Genomic DNA, 8,166 nt, shown 5'->3' with positions numbered 1-8,166 from the left:
GGTGATACATTTTGGTAGCCCGACTGGAAAACACAATAGCCCCGGGATGTCGGGCTAGCGATTTTGCGAGCCCTTGTTAGAGTAATATTTGATATATAAATCTTTAAAATAATAAAAACAGATAGGATAAAATTTCTTCCTGGAAAACAAAATGTGATTAATCACAATTTCTGAGTAAGAATGAAATTGTAATAATATAAAATTTGGTACATGTGTTTAAAATGATTAAACATTTTAATTAACATCTAGCATCCCTAATCTCTTCTCATCCCTAAACAATGCATTTTGTACATTTCTTTATAATGTTGCATGAACCCTCTTGTTGGCCACTTGGAGGTCCCTGGACCCTATTTTGAAATCCCGTCTTAAAATATTTATTGAATCAGTTAGTTCTGCATATCCAGATTGTATTTTAGCAGGATATTCAACGCTTTTGCATTAGAATGTTATTGGGTATTCTTGCTTTAACATAATGCCACCAACGTTCTTTCTTTTACTCGTTTATGAACTTTGAGGGGATTGTTTTGTCTGCAGAAACCGATCTTCAACACTGTGACCCCAGTTGCCGCCGCCACTGTAGCTCCTATCTTAGCTACCAACTCTGCTTCATCAGCCACCACTACAGGTTACTTTTTCCCCAAAGGTTATTCACAGACAAAACATTTCCATGTGGTTCATAACTTTGTGTAAACTCTGTGTACCCTAAAACAGGCTCTTCACCACATACTCAAATGACCAGTAACACTATTGTCACCATGACAATGGCCTCTCACTCCTCCCATACTACAGCTGTGACCACCTCTGCCATCCCTGTCGGTAAGCACAACCCATTCACGTGTTTATAGCATTCAAGATTATTGCTACTCTTTGTTTAAAGATTCTGAATCAAATCAGAAAAAGGTTTGAGTTTCAGGGCTGAGAAAGAATGTTTAATGTAACCCTGTGTCTACACCAGATTTGAGCAGCGCGACAAGTCATTAGAACCCATTATAATCAGCGATGCAAATCAATCCAAATTTGGTCGACCAAGCCTCTTCTCACTGACTAATGTTTGGTCGACTATTAGTGGGCAGCTCTAGTCAATTATTGTAGTGAGGCAGCAAACAGGATGCAGATTTAAAATTCATAGTTGATAAGTTGATAGTTTGTTTGATAAATAGACTGATATTTTGCATGATGGATGGGTCGGTAGTTTGTTTAGATAAATTGATTGATTCATTCTAGGATTAGAATCTTAGGTAGGTTAGAACTGACTCAGTTTTTCATTCTTGCTTAATGTTTCTGGCCTCTCCAGCTAAAGTGGTTCCTCAACCGATTGCCCACACTTCCCCACGCATCCAGCCAGAGTACCCAGGGGAAAGAACCAACCTGATTCCCATCCCAGGTCATCGCTCTTCTCCAAACCCTGTCACCATGGAGGCTCGCAGCGATAACAGGTGAAACTTCTCTAAAAACTCCTCTTGTGATGGTTAAGCTCTGGCAGTTAATCGTGAATGAATCGGGAGTGGTGTCCAATCCTGCGCCTGTAGGACCACTGTTCTGAGTTTAGCTCCAACCCCGATTAAATGCACTTGCACCAAGGTAATCAAGGTCTTCAGGATGTAACACCTTCAGGAGCAAAATTGCATACCCCTGAATTAATTCAACTAAACCAAAGCAATCAGTTATCAATTATCAGTGAATTGTGTCATGAAGCTTGTGTCATGTTTAACCGTTTGTGTTCTTCTGCAGGCCGTCAGTGCCAGTGCAGTTTCAGTACTTCTTACCCACATACCCCTCATCCTCATATCCTCTAACCCACACCTACACCCCCATTACCAGCTCGGTCTCCACCATCCGCCCTTACCCAGGTAAACACAACCTACCAGAACCTCTGTGCTAATATCTAAGGGCCTGTTTACGTCTGGTAACTTCATGCACTTTCTCTGATCAGATAGCTATCCGATTGTGAAAAGATCAGGTGTAAATGCCCTTTGAAATGCTTTCGAGGCGGATTTCCATCCGAGGTTTCCATCCACTTCAGGAGGTGGTCTGGGCCACATTCCAGATGAAACTGGACAAGTGTAAATGCATCTGGTTGTTGAAACCACATACGTAAATTTGTTAAAATAATGAACGTGTGAGCATGTTATAGGCTACATGATATGTTATAGTCAGATATGACTGACTATAATCATTGCCGCGGATGAGTATCTATGCAAAAATCCAACGCGCAAACTGAAACTGAAAGATGCAGACACTTATGTAGGGGAATTACAGGGAACCATAGTCCACAGTTTCGCTCAACACACGATCATCTTCATTAAAAGTAGTGAGACTAACTTATCTTTACAATTCTGATGCCACACTCTCTTCTATTGTGGTCTTTGATCTTGAAATTAGCTGATAGTGAATAAAATGCAGTGCTTATCTGCTGAACTCCGTTCAATTTGCATATAGCGTGGGAATTAAAGATCGGATTTATATCCGTTTTGCAAAGACACATTTATTTAGCCTAGTGTAAATGGAAACGTTTTAACAAATCAGATAGATATTTGATCAACGAAAACGCATGAAGTGACCAGGTGTAAACAGGCCATAAATGTTTTTTAGACCTCCAACCAAGACTCTGTGCTTTATTCCTCAGTCACGGCTCCAGCTCAGAGCTCAGCTCTTCCTGCTCAGGCAGGTGTTGGTGTGGCCACCACTGTGCACTTGAACCCCATGCAGCTGATGGCAGTGGATCGCATCGGTCTACAGTCTGCCCAGATCAGCACTCAGAACATTCAGCCAGCCTCTATGACTGCTCAGGGCATTCAACCTGCACCAATAGGAGTTCAGGGGCTGCATGCCACTGCACCAATCAGCACCCAGAGCGTACAGCAGGCTCCAGTCGCCACACAACAGCCACAGTCAGAAGCAAAACCACCAGGTAAGTTTAGCGAAGCCCCATTCCTTTCAAAGATATTCAGAAACTTTGATTGGAAAATTATTCTTTTTTAAATCCAAATTAAATAAATTTTAGGTATTATCAAAATGGATTATCTAAAAGGGAATCTTTGCTTGATCACTTATTGTGCTTTATGAAATCTGTTTTGTTATACAGGTGTTGTTTTGGCTGAAAGTCCTGCTTTTGCCACAAATCCAATCGGGATCACTTTTAGTGGCACGCAGCCTGTCACTACGATGGTGCTGACACACCCCCAGGGGGCGGCTACAGGTGCACCCACACTTGTCTCCTCCCCCCGACCTAGCATCCTTCGCAAAAAAACTGTGAACGAGGGGTGAGTCAGCTTTCATTCCACAGCCTGTATTACCATTTCATAGCATATATATTTATAGTATGGTAGCTACTGAGGGGCCAAACTATCCTTCATATATGAACATTTTCATTCATTCACCCCCTCATTATTGCCATCCTGAGAAGTAACCCAGTATCATGTGTTTGCGTCTTTAAAAATAGAGTTGATGTTGATAAAATAGTGTAAGACCGCTTTTGGGGTGTATTTCTAGGGCAGTGCGTAAAAGTCTGATCCCAGCGCAGCCAAGTGAGCATATCGCTGGCCGAGTGGATAGTGGGATAAGGCTCTCAGGATCCCCTCGCCCAGCGGGGTAAGCCCTGCCTGAAGATCCTTCGTTATCCTAATAAAAATTGGACAAAAGACAATGTTCCTAACACAGGGTTCCCACAGTCCTGGATGAACGTGATCTCCAGGCCTGAGAATGAAAATGCACCCTATTTATTTTTCAAATGCATGTTATAATCTATTGTTAATGATTAACCTATGTATATTTTTTATTTATAACTTTTTTTTACTTTGATTTTTTATCATTTTTAATCAAAATATCATAACTGGACCTTCCAGTAAAATTGATCATGCTGTCTTGCGTATACAGGACGTCCCCAATTATTTATTCTGCTTAAACCTTGTCCTTGCAAACAAGCATTCATTTGCCTCCATTTTTGAGTGCAAAATCCCACACCAATTAAAAATCCAAAATGTGCCCATCTACATTTTTTTCCCCTCTTTTTCATTAAAGCTGCAGTCCGTAACTGTTTTTGGTTGAAAATGTTCCGAAATCAATTTTTGAATAAGTACATAACCAGTCAGTGTTCAAAACATCCTTACCTTAGCCCGATTCACAATGGTTAGCTTATAGGTCTAATGTTTTATATTTTGAGTGGTACGGGTAGGTTTTCGTGGGAAATTCGAGCATGTCGACGTCATTACATCACATCACATCACATCTGTAAACATAAAGAAGACGTCCCGGCTAGTAGGCTATATCGCATGTGAGGATGCTGCAGGTGGCGGATCGTTTATAGCCTTTTCTCACAGCAGCTGGAATAATTAAATTTATCAATTTGATGGCGGATTGTAATCTGGAAAGTATTATGTGTTTATGAAACAATGAAAAAGTATATTCCAGTTTTAAATGTGCATCTGATTACAGATATCCTACGTGGGATTGCAAGTTTTGTCTTTCAAAGTGAATCAATGCTAACGAAGAATAATTAGCTTTTTGGGTTAAAATAATTTCTAATGAAGTTCGAATGTTATGACAATTAGAGGTTAGACTGTACAGAAATTGAAATCTACATGTAACGCTAATACACACTATATACACGTAATTACGCAATGCTGATGTTTATAACATTAACATTTTATGAACAATGTATAACAATAATAAAAATTGGTGCAGTTTTTTTAGGGATGTAACGATTAACCGCAAGCCGGTTGAAAATCGATTCAAATATGTGGCGATTTAAAACAGTTGAGATGCCAAACAAATCGCGATACAATTGGAGTAGGAGTTTATATGAATGTATGTGAGGGGAACTGATTGTCTTTAGAAAAGTTTACGTGGTATTTTCTTTTCATCTTGTCTCTGAACGATGCATATTAGTGTTCATAAACGCAGCTCTGCTTTGTTTATAGCGGTAACCTAGAAAACACTACATCATTGCTGTTCATAAGCGCCACCTGCTGGCAGAGAGTGAATTTGCGTCTCATTCAGCTCATCTGCTGTTTTGTTCAGATATGTTTTATGTAGTATAGTTTCACAAAACTAAAGTCATACTATTCTGTTTTTGCTTCAAATTTCGAAATAATACAGTCTAATTTAGATTAAAAACTGCTCGTGATGTATGTATGCTGCATCCTTGTTTGGATGATGATTAAAATGCAGTGGTTGCCTCTCATTTTAAATGAAAAGAGCACTGACAAAGCCTTTTTTTTATATGAAGAGATTTCTTTTGTGTAACTTGCTTATTTGATTTGGGGTTTTGTTATATTTCAATTTCACAAAGAAACGTGCAGCAGTAGCCTAATAAAAGGACGCCTCATTTACTGTGTAATGTCTTCAATCTCATTTTGTTAAAAAAATCGTGAGAAAATCGAAGCGTGAAATCAAAATCGTGAATCGAATCATGAGTTGAGTGAATCGTTACATCCCTAGTTTTTATGTGATATGAGCTAAGCGATCATTAGATTTAATCACCATTGGTAGCTCGATGAATGCTTTTTTCCTCAGTTGGTCAGAACAGAAGTGGCAGACTTGTTACTTTGTTCAGATAACAATATCCAGTGAAAATTCTTATTTGGGTCATACTTCCAAGACGTAGGCTAGAGTCTGTGATTCCGATGTACAGTATCCAATGTACAGCCACACATACACCTCCTCAAAACATTAAGATTCATCCGCACTGAGGAGCCGTGCCGACGCATGGCCCACGTAAAGAAAATAATTCTGCAAATAACCGCACTTGCCGGTTTCAAACAGAGATGGCAGCAAAGAGGCAAAACGTACGGATTGCAGCTTTAATCATTTACACTCAGATGTATATCACAGTGCTGAAGAAATGATATTTCACTATTTCTGTTTAAATTGCGTCCAAGCAAGGATATGGAACAGCCATGGACATTTCTTCATAGTTCAGTTCTGCAGTATTTCCTCTGCTGAAAATTACAAGAAATTGGGTGTGACTGCTATAAAATTATTTTTAAAATTCCTGATGGAAAAATCAAATGTGGGAACCCTGTTAACAGTGCATGTGATCTGATTGTCTAAAACTGGGTTTATGCATGCAGATCTGAATGTGTAATGTGGTTCTGCTCTTTCTGTAATTAGAGTGAAGCCCAAATCTGATGTTCATGTTGCAATGGCGCCCCCAGTCATGGCAACCGTGGAGGCTCTCTTCCGAGTCACGGAGGTGAGCAGCAGGCACTGTCCACTCCTACCCAGCATCACTCACAGGCCATTCCCACCCTTCTGGCCCCACCAGCTCCAACGCCTCCCTCTCAGCCCACTGCCATTCTTTCAGCCCTGCCTGCAGCCATGGCTGTCACTCCCCCTGTGCCTGCCTCCATGGCCAATGCAGTGGCTTCTCCCACTCAGCCAGCGGCCACCAGCACTGCTGCCCTGAGCTCCACCCTTCCAGAGGTTAAAGTGAAACAGGAAACTGAGCCAATGGACACTACACAAGCAGGTAGGAGTGCTTGTCAAAACAGGAGTCCACATATTGCTATACAGTCATAACAGCTATAAACAAATGACCTTATGATATTGGTTATTTAACCATTCCTGCTGTTTTTCAAGGGTGGGTACTCTATTTACCGTATGTCCATCAAACAAAATTACATACCTGATGATTTTGGAATAAATTACTTCAAATGCAGTTTTACATAGTTTATTATTGTACAAAAAGTATCAGGTTATGTTTAAATACAAAATATAAAGGTGGAATATGAGAAAATAATGAAATTACAATATATTTATGAGTTCTCTTTTTTGCAGTGCCCATGGCTCCTTCTTCAACAGGTCCAGCTCCATCCCTCTCCTCCCAGGCCTCCACCCTGGCCATATCTACTCAACCCGGAGACTTCCTGCCTGGGGCCTCTCCAAGAAAAAAACCCCGCAAACAGCAGCATGTGATCTCCACTGAGGAGACAGAGATGGTGGAGACCAACAGCACAGACGAAGAGAGAGCTAGCAGCCGAGCTTCAGGAAACAGACCTGGAAGACATGAGTCTCCACCTAGGGAATATGTTGGTGAGATTATCCATGGATATATATTGTATACCTTTTGAAAATCATAAAAAAAATATTTGATAGATGCAGTCTGCACCATGCAACAAAAGTCACAAAACTGACATTAATGTCAGAAACATAAAAATTGCTGATTATGTAAAATTGCACTAAACAGGTATTTTTTCTGATAAAAGAAACAAACTGTTGATCGTTTAAAAATAAATAAATAAATAATTAATTAATCACACCAATGTAAGTAATCGTGATTAATTGCACCTAACAGTAAAATAATTTTGAAAATAGCAATAAAATGTGTAATCGTAAATATATTTTCACACTGAATATCAAAATTAATGTGAAAACAGTATAAAGACAGTATTGTAAATATTGGTTTAATTACCTTTTTTAAGTACTGACTGAATGCCAGTTTTACTGATACTGATGCCTTCATTACTGTAAATAGATTTTTTTTACAGAACATTAAAAACATAATAGCAACTTTTAATTTAAGTGAACGTGAAAACAATATTCACATAAATTCATTAGAATAAATTATAATACAGATTCATACACGTAATTTTTTTTAACAAAGCTGTCAACATGAACGTGATTTCATTTGCGAACTATCTGCTTTAGCATTAGAAATGGCTTATAAATATGAACAATTTGGACTAATGTCAAAAATCATAAATAGGACTCATTGTTTCCTTCGAAAAGTTTACTTGCACCAAATATAATTTTATATATTATATGTTATTTTTATTCTTTTTTTCAATTTACGTTTGATATTGGTTAGCAGTGCAAATTTGTAATACCCCCAAAATGGGTGTACACTTGTTCAATTGTAACATTGGATGTATTAATGCAGATGAGGACGGTGTTCGTTATGTACCAGTCCGCCCCAGACCTCCCCTTACTCTGTTGCGCCAATACCGTAACCCATGGAAGGCTGCCTATCACCATTTCCAGAGGTACAGTGACATCAGAGTCAAAGGTAAGTACCTTTTGAACATTGTCTGCTTGCTCAGTTTTTCCTTGCTCTTTTTAAAATTAGGGATGCACCGATACCATTTTTTCAGATCTGATCCGATACCAAAAATTCTGAGTATCAGCTGATACCGATACCAATCCTATACCAGAACTGTTTTTTTTTTT

The 8,166-nt window shown here is 39.2% G+C and overlaps 1 pseudogene; it reads left to right on the top strand.

Moving 5' to 3' along the window:
* LOC107694099 (histone deacetylase complex subunit SAP130-like) overlaps positions 1 to 8,166 on the top strand; it is a 28,853-nt pseudogene that overhangs the window by 8,757 nt on the left and 11,930 nt on the right.

This window comes from Sinocyclocheilus anshuiensis, unplaced genomic scaffold (genome assembly GCF_001515605.1).
Source record: "Sinocyclocheilus anshuiensis isolate Anshui unplaced genomic scaffold, SAMN03320099.WGS_v1.1 scaffold1530, whole genome shotgun sequence".
NCBI classification, from domain to species: domain Eukaryota; kingdom Metazoa; phylum Chordata; class Actinopteri; order Cypriniformes; family Cyprinidae; genus Sinocyclocheilus; species Sinocyclocheilus anshuiensis.
The sequence above is the reverse complement of the archived record's forward strand: the minus strand, read 5'-3'. Positions and strand labels throughout refer to the sequence as shown.